At 36.0% G+C, this 16150-nt stretch overlaps 1 pseudogene; it reads left to right on the top strand.

The window, feature by feature from the left end:
* Window positions 1-7352: 7352 nt before the first annotated feature.
* LOC118597768 lies at window positions 7353-9050 on the top strand (annotated as a pseudogene).
* The last annotated feature ends 7100 nt before the right edge of the window (window positions 9051-16150 follow it).

Below are 16150 nucleotides of genomic sequence, written 5' to 3'. Positions count from 1 at the left end.
ATTAAACTCTGGTCATTAGGCTTGGCAGCTTCACCTACTGAGTCATCTCAACAGTGTGTTAGTTTCTTAAAACGTTGAAAGTTTCTGTTGTTATGTGATATATAATCATCACCAATATTTCTGATTTTCCATCATCATCTGCTATAGGCTATCTATCATTGTTAGTATTTTCTCTTTTCTTATGTTGATGTTACCATTGCAGAAGCCCTCCATTCTCATTGTTCCAGAACTTCTTTTCCTGTCATTCATTTTCAAGCCTTGTGGATCTTTTGGAAGTGTATCATTTGAACACTGCATTGTTATATCTGTGTTTATAATCTAGCTTTTCAGGTTGGGTATTATAATTGGGGTTTAATGTGTTTGCACTGTTTTAATTACTGTGATGGTTCAGATTTAAACTTGTATAACTGGTCTTTATTCATTCAATGTACTTTTTGGTTTTCCTCCTTCATGCAGGTGGTTCAGCAGAATGATCACCCTGATCATATAACTATATAATATAGTTTATATTATCCTGGCTCATTTCTAAGTGTATTATACACATGTTCCTTTAGTAAGGCAAGCACTTCAGTATGCTCTATTTTTTAATATCTTCATTTCTTCCAGTTGCTATAGCACAGTATTTTCTATTTTTACATCATTTCAGCACTAAATCTGTAATGTACATACATTGTCTTATAAATTTTAAAGAGTAAAAGTTGTACTATATTTTTTATGTTTATATTCAGTATCTTTTACAACATTCCTGAATTTATTATTTAACTTTTTGTTCCAGAAGTTTTAAATGTACAGTTTGATGTGACAATATTTCTATGGCCACAAATATCTGGAAATATTTTGACTATACATTCTTATTTATATGATAATTCAAATGGACACAAATTTATTACATAAATTACTTCCTTGTATTTTCTTTTCAAAACATCACTCCATTGGCCTCTGTACTCAAAGTTTTCAATGTAAATCCAGTTCCAATCTAATGAATAATTTTATTCTTCTCTTAATGCTTCTGGCATATAATCTTTGTATTTGTTCATGTTGAATTTATGATTCATCTGAGTATGATATTTACTTCGATTATTACAGTAGCTGCTATATCCATATATGAAGTTGAACACGTATTTAAATATGAGAATGACAACTCAATCACTTCTTCAAATGAATTTATTGATCTCTGGCTTCCCCTTCTATTTTCTGAAAAACCTCAATTTTTATGATTTCGGCAATTTGGCTCCCATCTTTTACCTCTAATTTGGTAGATTGCTATTTCTATTTTTATTTTGGCCTCTAAGAGAATTCTTCAGTCAACTCCTCTAAAATTCTACTTGATTATTCATCCTAATCAATTCTACTTTTATCCTTTGGTACTATGCTAATCTATCATGTGTCTTTTAGAGCTAATATTTCCCTGTAGTCATCTGTTATGGTCCACGTGTTGCTCAATATTACTAACACCTCCCTTTATGTTTACTTGTATGTTTTTGCTTACTTTATATTTATTTTTCCTCTTTCACTAATCCTCCCTCGGATAGGTTAGGCTCTGCACTTTGTGGTTCTATTGTGAAAGTTCTATATTCTGTAACCTGTGATTTCTTGTTATCTGAGACCAGCAGCTATTCTATGTGTAACTTAGAAGAGACAAAAGTTCAAGGGGCAGGCTTAGCATCAATCCTTGGGAGTTAAAAAGAAAATGGACATAAATCCAGAGGAGGATATTGTAGACCCACTACTGACTCCTTTCATTTTCTGTTCCTCTGTGAGTAACTTTTGCGAGAATTTCACCTTTAAACATTTGAGTAGAATGTCAAGAAGTCAAATATACCTGCTCTATGTCTTAAGGGAAAGTATATACACATAAATTTCTGAGTTCAATAGATCAATTCAAACTTTCCCCATCAACTGTTTACCCTGTAGTTGCCCCTAGATTCATAACACTAACTTCCCAAATTACTTATCTAACTCCTGACCGCCTCTGCCATTGGACCATTTGTTTTTGTAATCATTCAACACAACAACATTCATAAGTATGTTGATGCATGTGCTCACTTTCTTCTTAAATGTCATTCTTCCAAGTTGTCTAATATCTAGGTAGTTCTCCATTACCAATATTTCCCTTGTTGCATAGCCAGTATACCATCGGGACTCCTATACACTCTCTCACACATCATGCCTAAAGCCTGCTTCACAACTAGAGATTCTAACTATGGAGTGGGTTCTAGGGCTGACTCAACACAAACGTCTCAGGGTTCATAAAGAGTGATGAACAATACTACAGAATACTCTCTTGAGAAAGAAAACAGAGCTCCTGTTCACTGTTGTAAGATTGAGGTTTGTGCCTCAATCTGCACACACACATGGATTTGATTGATTTTTTTCAATGTTTGTATTTACGGCTCATTTGTATCTTCCTTGGCTTCCAGGGGTAATTTTGGTTCTTTTGTATTTCAGCCTCGATAGGGCAAATACTGCTGTTTCATAGCTGCACTCATCCCCTCCGGCCAGTGGGAAGGTAGTTCCTGTCAGCTGGTAAGCAGCTCCCTGACCAGCAGCTCTGACTGTTCCGCCAGCACAGAAGAGTGTAAATGAAAGCAACTGTAGCCCTCATCCTTACAGTCATAAAGCAGCCAAGAGGTGAGTGGGGCCTTCTGGGAAAGATTTGCCGAGTGTCCTCCCTGGCATTTGATTTAGCACATTCCTAGAACCTAGGTAACTAGAAAGTCAAGCAAGTCTACAGCTTATCCTCAGAGATTATTTTCTTTCCATAAGAAATAGATAAACTCCTAGAGAGCTATTTATTTAAAGTCCTGTACCTTTGTTTCTGGTGTTCAGTTATAAATAAAACGAAGAGTGAATTACATGTCTTTTATTCCAAGATTAAAGGACTTCCTTGGTAGAGAATGTCTGAAGCCAAGATGTTAGTAAGGTAGCAAAACAGTCTTTTTATTAAAAACTAAATTGGACCTAAATCAAGTAAAATGAGAAATGTCATGTATACAATACAATAGACTCTCTGCCTATGAAAACTACCAAAGGCTTATTAAACTACATTCTGCCCCATTTTTTTTTTCTGGAGCTTGTAAATCTCAAGTATTCCATAATAAATTCACATACAAAAATAAACAGAAAGGCCGGGTGTTGTTGTTGTTGTTGGTGGTGGTGGTGGTGGTGGTGGTGGTGGTGGTGGTTCACGCCTTTAATCCCAGCACTCAGGAAGCAGAGCCAGGCGGATCTCTGTGAGTTCAAGGCCAGCCTGGGCTACCAAGTGAGTTCCAGAAAAGGTGCAAAGCTACACAGAGAAACCCTATCGAGAAAAACCAAAAATAAAATAAAATAAAATAAACAGATGGAATGTATAATGACTCACTAAGTGTGAAATTGCCCTTACTATTTGATATTTATTTACATAAATAAATATTTAAGATTTATTATATATTATTATATATTTACATATTAACACGTGATATATATTGTTACATTGTAATATTATATGTTACCTAAATAAATTTCTCAGGTTGTTCTGGTCATAGCAACAAAAGGTCATAGCAATAGGCTAATACCAGAAATAAAGCTGAAATGACAAAGTGGATACTGTTTCAAAAATGATTTTCCTCTTCCTAACCATTCAGTTGCATTAACAGAAATACTGTAGTTTTTGACAGTTTGGGAGTACAATAAATTGTAATATTCTGATATGAACATACCAAAGAGACATGTGAAAGGGAAATTTCTATGTGCCTATGTGCCCTGTCACAGCCTTAAACCTATTGACCAGTATCTCAAGTCTGATGTTACCATCTTTCATCAGTAGAAAACCTACAAATACCATCATTTACTGTTTCAAGCCTTACTCCAAGTTCTTTGATGACACACTATCTATGATAAGAAAAAGATGCATGGTGATAATTACTGCAGGATGGGATCCATTTGCTAAATGATGAGAATCTCAATAATTCATAAGAGTTAGCTACTAAAACATTTAATGTCAGACAAGAGAAGCTTGGTATCTCAGATGTAATCTTTTGTGCATTCTAGTTGGCATTCAGACACTTCTTTTTCATTAAAAAGGATAAATATACATTTCTACTTGCAGCAGTTTGGGTTATAAAAGATGGCAGATGTAAAATATGTCTGGGCTGATTTTTGGAGGTACTTGGCAGGCCCAGCAGACAGTGTGCAGATGTTTCCTGCTTAGACAAAATTAATCTTACAAATTAGTAAATGCAAGTAGAGTGTTGTCTGCTAATCAGAGTTCATTGTACCGAAATCACAATGGCATCAATACAAAAATATGGAAAGGACTATTAACTTGCAACAACAATAAAAAAAATGACTTCTAAAGAAATTATGTTATTTCATCTACCCCAGTTATTATGGTATCTTTATCCTCAATAATGCCACCAAACTATTCAATCGACATTTAAATTTTATATTAATTGATTGAATGTTTTAATGTCTAACATATGCTTAACTATTCAAACCCATATTATTTTAACCTTTCCTTTTAAAAGGCCTATTTCAAATGAGGAAATTCTAACAGAAACAAGCAAACAAAAAACTGCCCACAATTAACACAATCGCAAATGGTGAAGTATTCAGTGCTTATCAACTTATGAAAATAAAAAGTAGTGATGAACGCCCGCTGTAGCAGTAATCTTAAAGAGTCTTATTAATAAAATCAAACCTGAGGCTAGTTATTGGGGTGAATACTGGAAGATCAGAAAGACAGAACAAGCCACAGCTACCTCACCTCACCAGTTCCTCAGCTGGTCTTGTTTCCTCAGATTGCATTCTTCTGAGTCCTCATCAAAACCAATCTCAGCTGAACTGTGGTGCTCCAAAGCCTAAAAGCTTAACCAGCCAAATGCTTAACTAGCCAAATGGCTGCTAGTTTCTTGTCTTCACACCTTATATAATCTTTCTACTTTCTGCTGTCACTCCCTGGGATTAAAGGCTGGATTTCTGGGATTAAAGGCGTGTGTCACCATGCCTGGTTGTTTCTAATGTGGCCTTGAACTCAGAGATCCAGAGGTATTTCTGTCTCTGGAATGCTAGGATTAAAGGCATGTGCTTCCACTGCCTATCCTCATGTTTAATATTGTGGCCATCCTGTTCTCTGACCCCAGAAAAATTTATTTCGGAGAACACACAATATGTTGGGGAACACAATACCACCACAGTCTACTGTGTTAAATGTGAGAGGTAATTCACAAACAAGCTGATTGTAGGAGTTATTAGAAAAAAAAATTATGTCCTAGAAATCTTAACATAACCATGAGCTCAGTAGACTTCATATTCTACATAAAAAGTACGAAATGAATATGTTTTTTTATTACAATATGGTAAATAAGAGATTTTTCTTAAGCTGCAAGATCCAAATGCAAACATGACTATAACTACAGGACACTGAAAATTGTTTTGGCAATTGGTTTCTTAGTGTCTCAAGTGCAAACCTATTACTGTCTTATAAAGCAATCCTAATACACAGGAGAGACTGAATGGCTCAAGTCCTCAAATCCTTAAACCATCGACAATTCTGTATAAATAATTTTAGAGTTCTTTGTTTCTAGATAATCCTTCACTAAAATTAATTAAGTTCTGAAGATACAAACACCCATTTGATAAAAAATTTTCCTGATTCTTTTTTTCTTTGAGTAGAATTGATTTCTAACTTTCTGGTTCCTGGATAGTATAAATAAAGGATGTGTCTTTATGTTGATTACTTATGAGAATCTGATATTTCTTCCTTTGTAACTGTAGAAATGTCCATAAATTTTTTTAAGCAGAATTTTTGCTTCTTATAACACGGAAAAGTTTCTCCAAAGCAAAGAATCATGGCAAAAATTTATAGTCTCAGTATTAAGAAATTGAGGGAGAAGTATTGCCAATAGCATGAGGCCAACAAAGGCCACATAGAAAGTCCATAACACACACACAAACACACACACACACACACACACACACACACACACACACACACACCCCAAAAACATATATTTAAAAATATCTTATTAATTTGGGGGAATATCATGGAAAGTTTTAAACTGAAACAATTTAACTTCTGTATCTATTAATCACTGCTTTCTGTAATGTATCTTTATATATCTCTAAGCCTACATCCCCAATATAAGATAATCTATAGTTATAATATCAACCTTCAATGTGGTGGGTATTGTGTTCCCTGAAATATTGTGTGTTTCCCAAAATAAATTTATCTGGGGTCAGAGAGCAGGAAGGCCACAATGTTTAACAGGAGGATAGGCAGTGGTAGCTCACGCCTTTAATCCTAGCATTTCAGAGACAGAAATACCTCTGGATCTCTGAGTTCATGGCCACATTGGAAATAGCCAGGCATGGTGAAACATGCCTTTAATCCCAGAAATCCAGCCTTTAATCCCAGGGAGTGACAGCAGAAAGTAGAAAGATTATATAAGGTGTGAAGACCAGAAACTAGCAGCATTTGGCTAGTTAAGCATTTGGCTGGTTTAGCATTCAGGCTTTGGAGCAGCACAGTTCAGCTGAGTCCCATTGGGATGAGGACTCAGAGGCTTCCAGCCTGAGGAAACAGGATCACCTGAGGAACTAGCAAGGTGAGTTGTGGCTTGTTCTGCTTCTCTGATCTTCCAGCATTCACCCCAATAACTGGCCTCAGGTTTGATTTTATTAATAAGAACTTTTAAGATTCCAACTACACTTCAATACAGAATTTATGTCTTTGCCTTGTGGTAACCAAGGTAAAGAAAACATCATTCAGAGTCCAAGTAAAGGAGTCAGCAATCTTATTATTAAGGTCAGTATTATTCAGTATTATGTTACTGTTGATTAATTAATCTTTCTCAGAATTATACCATGACAAGCAATGGGGCTCACATTTACCATTTCAAGTCTTAACTTGTCGCTACTATGGAAAGAAAATTATTTGTATCAAGATTTTAAAAGGCAGAAGTGTAAAATGCTCACAGCACTCAGATTTTGGTCAAAATTATTACAAAAATCTCTCATCTCCCTATTCTTTCTTTTTATGAAATTTCCATTTTTAATAAAATTTTCCATGATAACAATTTGGTGGGTTGTTTTTACCTTTTATTCTTATAGGAAGTGTGTGTGTGTGTGAGTGTGTGTGTGTGTGTGTGTGTGTGTGTGTGTGTGTGTATGAAAGAAAGAGAGAAAGAGAAAGACACAGAGAGAGAAAGAGAGGGAGAAAGACACAGAGAGAAAGACACAGAGAGAGTGTGTGTGTACATACATGCATACAGACTCTTACCCACACTCAGTCTCCTAGCATGGTTTCTGGCGGCCTTTCCATGAGACACTGATATTAGGAAAGCAGGCTGGAGGCAATTTGGAAGCAAAAGATGGGGTAATGTCACATTCTTTCTCTTTTTTATGAGTGGGTGTGGTGACATTTTATCTGTGTACCCCAATAAAGTTTATCTGAGGATCAGGAAAAAGCCAGCCACTATAGTAAACATAGAGGTCAGGCAATGGTAGTGTATGCCTTTAATCCTATCACTCTGAAGGCAGAGATCCATCTGGATCTCTGTGATTTCAAAGCCACATTGGGAACAGAGCCAGGTATGGTGGTACATACCTTTAATCCAAGTAATAACCATAAAGGTCTGGAGGTCTGTACAGACAGACAGGAAGTGATGTAGCTGGGTGAAGAGAGGAAATGAGATGGCAGAACAAAAAGGCATGTAGACATGGATATACAGGAAGTAGCTCTCTTTGGCAGAGGATCTCCAAGTGGTAAGAATGTGGCTGACTTCTTTCTGCTTTTCTGATCTCTCAGTTTTTCACCCCGATATCTGGCTCCAAGGTATTTTTTTTTTTTTTTATTAATAAGACCGTTCAGCATTTTATCTTACTTACATTTGGTGCCCAGTGTTTATGGCCAGAATTCACTGAAAAAACTGCTTGTGGCCTTACAGGCCCCCAGCTCAGATATGAGCTGCATGGCTCAAGCCAGAGCTAAATGAGTCTCTACCCCACATGGGCCAGTGTCTTTTGGCTTTCTCTCTCCTGGTGGGTGGTGAGCTCTCTCTGGAGTCCAATCTTGGACTGCTACCACACTAGATAGCTGCTTTGAAATGCCCTCGGATTTCTACTGCTCTATTCAATCAGCAGACTTGGTGAGTCAATCAAGGTATCTTGAAGGGAGAAAGTACTCAAAAGAGAATTTTTTTCCCCACATTAAAAAATACTGTGGTGGCACATGCCTTTAATCCCAGCACTCGGGATCTTTGTAAATTTGAGGCCAGCCTGGTCTACAGAATGAGACCAGGAAAGGTGCAAAGCTACACAGAGAAACCCTGTCTCCCCCCCCCCCCCAAAGGAAACATTTTGAGGAGGGAGACCAGATAACAGCGGCGAAGGCGGCGTTGGTGGCGTCACAAGGCGGGAGAAGCAGTGGTGGCAGAGGCAGTAGTGGGTAGTGGGGCTGGCTTCCGCCCCAGCTGCGGAACAGGCAGCAGCCGCAGTGGTTTGTTGGATAAGTGGAAGATTGATGATAAGTCTGTAAAAAATAATAAGTGGGATGGATCAGCTGTGAAAAATTCTTTGGATGGTTCCGACAAAAAGGTACTCCTGGAAAAATACAAGTACGTGGAGAACGTTGGTCTAATTGACGGTCGCCTCCCCATCTGCTTCTTTACCATAGTGGCTTTGATTTGGGATTACATGCACCCCTTTCCAGAGTCCAAGCCAGTTTTGGCTTTGTGTGTCATATCCTATTTTGTGACGATGGGGTTTTCTGACCATTTATGCCTCATACAAGGAGAAGAGCCTCTTTCTTGTGGCTCACAGAAAAGATCATACAGGCATGGATCCTGATGATATTTGGCAATTGTCCTCCAGCCTCAAAAAGTTTGATGACAAATACACCCTGAAGTTGACCTTCGTCAGTGGGAGGACAAAGCAGCAGTGGGAAGCCAGGTTCACCAAGTCCATTGCCAAGTTCTTTGATTACAACAAGACACTGGTCATGGATGTATATGAACCTGAAATATCAGGCTCCATGACAACATCTTGCCACAGAAAGAAAAATAAAATAGCTAATTCTAAAAGCTCTTTCTGTTGGATCATATGAGTTACTGGTGGGTAGGGAAGAAACAGAAAGCTTAAACTTGGTCACATATGAAATGTTGAAAAATGCCCCTGTTAAGTCCACTCTGGATAAATAGAATTTCCTAGCACAGATATGCAGAGTTGTGTCTTTGACCACTAGCTATAGCCTCCTTGGTCTGCTGGGCATGATTTTGTTGTTGTTTTCCTTTAGAAGCTTTTTTTTTTTTTTTTTTTTTTTTTGGTGAAAGCCGAGCATACTTTCTTTTGTACTCAATAGTACTTTATTTAGAATAGCTTTGTGCCATGTAGCATTTGAACACTTGGTTCTTAAGAACCGCTAACCTTGCTGGGTGGTGGTATTCCTCTACAATCCAGCACTTGGAAGGTTGAGGAAGGGGGATTGAGTTTGAGGCCATCCTGTGTAGATGTAATCGTCTTGTTAAATAAGAAACACAGCCAATTGCAGAGTTCAGAGCAATAGCTGAGAGCTGAAAACCTTACCCTTCACTGCTGCTCTGTCTTTCCTCTCTGCCAGAGAGCTACTTATGTGTGTTTTTTCTTTTTTATAGACTTTCTGTTCTGCTTTCTCATTGGTTGTAAACCCAGCCACATGACCTCCTCATCACTGCCTGTCTGTACAGACCTCCAGGTGCAGGGAGACATGCAGGCAGAACACTGTATACATAATAAATAAGTAAATATGAATATAGATATGAGGTAGATCACTGAATCTACCCTGAGAAAAAAGATAAAGAAATAATAGAATAAATGGGTAGATCATTGAATCTACACTAAAAAGAAAAAGGGAAAGATGTAAAAATGACAAAAGGTAGATTATTGAAACTTTTATGAAAAGAATAAAGAGAATATGAATATGACAAGAAAAAAGATCAATTTTTGAATCTACTTTTGAAAAGGAATTACTTGTTTTACATAGGATAAGTAACAAATTTTTTTTTGTCTGAGTTTATCAAATGTTACTGGACTGGACATTGTTAATATATATTTTTTGTCTGAATCTGTCAAATGTTAATGGACTAGACATCATTAATGTAATCTTGACTATGTATATTATATATACTTATTGGATATTATTTTTCTTGTATTAGTTATAAGCTTTTTTTAATTTTAGACAAAAACAGGGGAAATGTGGTGGGTATTGTGTTCCCTGAAATATTGTGTATTCCCCAAAATAAACTTATCTGGGGTCAGAGAGCAGGATGTCAACAATATTAAACATGAGGACAGGCAGTGGTAGCTCACGCCTTTAATCCTAGCATTCCAGAGACAGAAATACCTCTGGATCTCTGAGTTCAAGGCCACATTAGAAACAACCAGGCATGGTGACTCATGCCTTTAATCCCAGAAATCCAGTCTTTAATCCCAGGGAGTGACTGCTGAAAGTAGAAAGATTATATAAGGAGTGAAGACCAAGAATTTGGCTGGTTAAGCATTCAGGCTTTGGAGCAGCACAGTTCAGCTGAGATTCATTCTGGTTGAGGACTCAGAAGCTTGCAGCCTGAGGAAACAAGACCAGCTGAGGAACTGGTGAAGTGAGGTAGCTGTGGCTTGTTCTGTCTCTCTGATCTTCCAGCGTTCACCCCAATAACTGGCCTCAGGTTTGATTTTATTAATAAGACTTTTAAGATTCATGCTACAATTCTGGACTATAGAGCCAAGCCTTGTCTTGGGGAGTGGGTTTTGTTGACTTATTGCTGGCTTCCTGTTAATCCCTGCCTCAGCAACTATTTCCTTAAATCCAGGATACAACTTCTTATGTATGAGAACTTTCCTTTACATACCATTTTTGTGGGATAATTATTTAAAAAAATACAAACTAGCTTTTTGTTTAAAATAGATCTGCCTATTACATTTGGTTCTCTTAACCAATTAAAGAAGCCAGCAGGATTTTTAGTTTTATATTCTCTGTTTTCCACTAGTATGTTCCTATTGATTTGTTTGTGCCCTTTATTAACTGCCATTTTCAATAAATGGAAGAAGATGTGAAAAAAATAGGAAACATTTTTACAATGGAAGGAATTATGTCTCTGTTTATGAAACATTAGGCAGTCTGAAAATGGATCAATTAAATGAGAGGATAATTAATGTTAATGGGATATATATATATATATATATATATATATATATATATATAACATCAATTCTGAATATTATTTGTTTGATCATTTTTATTTTAGCATTAAAACGGTTGGGCAGCTTGAGTAGCAAGATAAAGGCTTTAGAAAAACCTGTTTAAATGAATTATAGAGAAATTCAGACCCAGAAAGAAGAATTTAAAGGTGAACCTATCTCAGCATTGAATTATATGGTTACAGAGAACCAGCCTCAGGTTACCAGACATCAAACATTAATGTACTTGGTAACATTATAGAAACGGCCAAGTGGTCAAGGGTGTCTACAAGCTAACTGGACTCCAGTGGAAATATTAGATTTGAGGAGATTTAAAGAAGCTATATTATCATAAGGTATGCATTCTCCATTTGTAAAGCAGATGTTAAATGCATGGTCAACTTGTAATAGAATTATTCCTCGGGACTGGAAAGATTTGGTTACAGTAGCCCTGGAGGCTAGACCATAGTTTCAATAGATAACCTGTTTGATAGAGGGGGCTAAGACCATAGAACAAAGATATAGGGCTAGAGGTGTGGAAATTTCCCAAGATCAACTTCTTGGAGAAGGTGATTACATTGATATACAAAGACAGTGTTTATATACTAACCAAACTCTAATTCTATGCAACATCGCAGCTATGAATATGTGGGACAGAATTGAGGAAGCAAGGAAGAAAATTGAGCCATTTACAAAAGTTATACAGGGCCCAAGAGAAGCCTTCACAGATTTCTTACAAAGGCTATCATCATCAATAAATAGAATGATACCAAATTCAGAAGCTAGACAAATAATAATTGAATCTTTGGCTTTTGAGAACTCTAATGCAGCATGCAAAAGGGTAATTAGGTGATTAAAAGCAAGATTAGAACCCTTGGAGGATTGGATCAAGCACACAATTAATATTGAATCTAATGACCATGAGGAAATGTGGATAGGAGAGGTGATTTTAAGAGGTTGAAGAAAAATAATAATGTCAGATGCTTTAATTGCAGTAAACAGGGCCACCTAAAAGGGGATTGTAAATAGGGCATTCCTAGAAAAAAATGCTTCTTCAAGGAACAATGGCAACAGAATGCCCCTCTCTTCTGGATTATGCAGAAGGTGTGGTAAGATAAATATTGGACTAAGGAATGTACATCAACAAAGGACAGACATGGTAATCCTTTGTCTTTGCTGCTGGAAAACTCCATGAGGGGCCTCTCACAGACCCTCATGACAAAAATGTAGTTCAGTCCTTTCCTGCCATAACAGAAGAAACCCCTTCTCAGAGCTTTAAATAACCAAGTGCTTATTGCAATAAACCATACTGCTTGGGATGATAGAAGAGCTATAGCAGAGAGAACAAGAAATGGGGAGAAACCATAAAGCAATATTTTTTGTTAACATCTATAAATGAGCAAAGGCCAAAATTAAAAATATGAATAAATGATGTTCTCTTGGAGGGTCTTCTAGACACAGGTGTGGACGTCACAATAATTGCACCATAATCTTGATATCCAAATTAGTCTCTTCAGGAGGTAAATGTTCAGCTGTTAGGGATCAGAACATTGTCTTGAGTGAAACAGAGCACAACATAGGTCAAATATATAGAGACAGAAGTATAGAGAGGAAAATTAAAGCCATATGTGGCTAATATAGCTATGAATTTATGGTCCATGATCTATTACAGTATTGGAATACCCAGATTAACATTCCTCCGACCTCAGAAAGAAACCATAAACTAACACATGTTTCTGACAGAGGTATTATAAAGAAGTTACCTGCCATCCAGATTGTACAATAACAGGGCACAACAGCTACTGATCTTTCAAAGACACTGACAACTCTTCCTTTAAAATGGTTGACAGACAAGCCTGTATGGGTTCAGCAATGGCCTTTAACAACAGAGAAACTGCAGGCCTTGGAAGACTTGATACAAGAGCAGTTAAATGCTCAGTATATTGAAGAATCAACCAGCCCTTGGAATGCTCCTGTATTTGTTATTAAAAATAAATCTGGTAAATGGAGAATGGTAATAGACCTAAGAGCAATTAGCAAGGTAATTCAGCCAATGGGTTTCCTAAAGGATGGCCTGTTATTGTTATCCATTTAAAAGACTGTTTTTTCTCAATACCCTTATAAGAAAAACTGAGAAAGATTTGCCTTCATGGTGCCTACTTATAATAATTCTAAGCCAGAAAGGGATATTAATGGAGGGTTCTTCCACAGGGAATGTTAAATATCCCAGTCCTGTGCCAATATTTTGTATGACAGCCATTGGGAATAATATGTAATCAATTTCCTAAATATTATTTATCATTATATGGATGATATTTTACTTGTTGATTCAAACACAGATACTTTAGAAAGAATGCTTGAAGAAGTAAGAAAATTTTGCCTTTTGGGGGATTAAAAATTGCTCCTGAAAAATAGAAAGAGAAGATTCTATTAATTACTTCAGATATAAAATAAGTCTACAAAAATTTAGACCCCAAAAGGTATAAATTAGGAGAGATCGATTATGAACTCATAATGACTTTCAAAGACTATTTGGAGACATTTATCATCTATAGACTGTTGTTGGGATTAAAAAATGATGAACTGAGTAATTTGGTCAAAACCTTAGAGGGTGACAGGACTGAAATAGTCCAAGAGAATTATCAGCTGAAGACAGGATTGGTCTTGGTGGAAAAGAAAGTACACAATGAACATGTGGATCACTTGGATCTAAAGTTTGAATGAATTTTGGGTATTTTATCTTTAAACATTTTTCTATGGGAATTTTAATGCAGAGGGAAGATACAATATTGGAATGGATATTTCTACCAGATAAACTCAGTAAAAAAATGAAAAACATATGTGGAAAAGATCTCTGAGTTGATTTTAAAATCGAATTGAACAAAACAGACCTCTTAATTAGAAGAGGTGATAGTTCATTAACTATCTTGACCATCCAATTTAAATTAACTTATACCACTAACAAATGCTTTTCATTTAATCAAATATAACTTGCCAAAAGGGAACCTCCCCAAAATTAGGCTTGGGGAAGGGTTTTTTTGTTTTTGGTTTTTTGTTTTTGTTTTTATTTTTTTATTTCAGAAAAATGAGGGCTAAGGAATTTGAAGAACTGAAGAACACTGGACAAATGAGATATGTGAAGGAAAAGGACAAATCATCCAGAAGAAAAAGGCCCAAGAAGGAGTAAATTGGTCTAATGACATATCACATATAAAATTTCAGAAGTCTTCCTAAATATTTGTTTCTGCTGTTCTCTACAGACACTTAACATAAATGGTCTTTATGTTGTCCCAGTTCAATTAAAAATTAAAGATGGCTTTGGAGATGGAACATGGCTCTCTCCTTCTCTAAATCCAAGTATGCTTGTTGAAATAAAAATCCAAAATCTCTGTATCATATCAGAAGAGCCACCTGATATGAGACTAAATAAAAATCAAATTTAGGTACTATTCTATTCTCACTAATCTCATAATTATTTGATTCTATTTTGATTCTTTAAAATTTTTCTTAGGTATTAATTTTATGTATGTATATTTTATATTTTTGTTATGATATTAATGGTCATATAGAGTACTAGTTAATTCTAGAAAAAAGGCTTTATTTAGCTACCTGTACATGTTTTTGTGTTTGAATCTTTGTCAGTTTTCTGCAGGGAATCATGACCATGCCTAACAGCAAATTTGAAGTCTCCAGAAAGATGATGGGGCCCCACAATAATGACCTTACATAGACAATAATAGTATGACTAAGCTGACAAACATTACCTAAAGATCAGCTTTGGACTACAAACTGCTCAGGATAATGTCAAGATGTCTGGCTAGCTAAGATAATCCAGCCTCACAGACTACTTGAACAAGAACTTGAGATAAGCCCTGTACTTTGGAATTATGCAGAGACTGGACAACAAATAATACAGCTCCCTCTTCCAGGACTTGACAATTAACCCAAAATTTTTCTTTTCAGGATCCTCTAAAGATGCCTCTGCCCCCAAACAGCAGGAAATAATTTTAAGAAAATGATACCCACATTTCCAAGTGGTGGAGTGGGTGGTGTGTGGTCTTTCTAAGGATTTTGGATAATTGTCATTGTTTAGGATGGTTAGTTACAAGTTGTTATTGTTAATGACCAGGAAAAAGGCTAAACAAAGGAGATTAGATTTAAGGCTCTTATTTGGAAAAAAAAAGGAAAAAGAAAAAGAAAAAAAAAGGAAATAGATAAGAGGTAGATTTTTTAATCTACTCTGAAAAGAAAAAAGGAGGATATAGATATGATATAGATAAAAAGGTAGATTACTGAATCTACTTTTATAAGGCAGCTAGTAATTCTAAATATTTTACATTGAATTGGATTTTTGTATATTACATACAAATTATGTATGTTTATACAAATTTGAGATTGATTTTGTAAGAAAACACTACATATATTTCTAATCTTGTTCAAGATATTTTATCTATACAGTTCACTTAACAATGTAATGCAATTTGATAATCTTTGAAAGTTATTATTACCAACTATTAGTATATAAAGAAATGAAAGTATTTAGTCATTACAATAGAAATTGTAGTCATATTAGCTATGTTTTCAAGGTCAAGCAGAGATATATTTTACATAGACAGGTAATCTTCAAACCCTTCAGATATCTACAGAATATAGCATTTACTATGTTTTAATAACATAGATTTTTTTCTTTTTTTTTAATGATTATGAGACATATCTGCTCTTGGCAGCACCAATCTACATCAGAGCAGATGATGGGCATTGAAAAATCTCCACATGGAGTTTACTTTCATTGTGGCAAAAGTTAGCCACTGGGCAAGAAAGTGCCATTGCATTGACTGCTGACAGTATGCTGTCCAAAATGCACAAGCAGGACATAAAACAAAGGACTGGCAATCCTTGCCAAGACAAGGGGAGGAGTCTGCCAGATATGCTAAACCTGTGGGCCAAAGATGGATGC

The sequence above is a fragment of the Onychomys torridus genome, chromosome 17 (assembly GCF_903995425.1).
Source record: "Onychomys torridus chromosome 17, mOncTor1.1, whole genome shotgun sequence".
NCBI classification, from domain to species: domain Eukaryota; kingdom Metazoa; phylum Chordata; class Mammalia; order Rodentia; family Cricetidae; genus Onychomys; species Onychomys torridus.
This window is presented reverse-complemented; position numbering and strand designations above follow the sequence as displayed.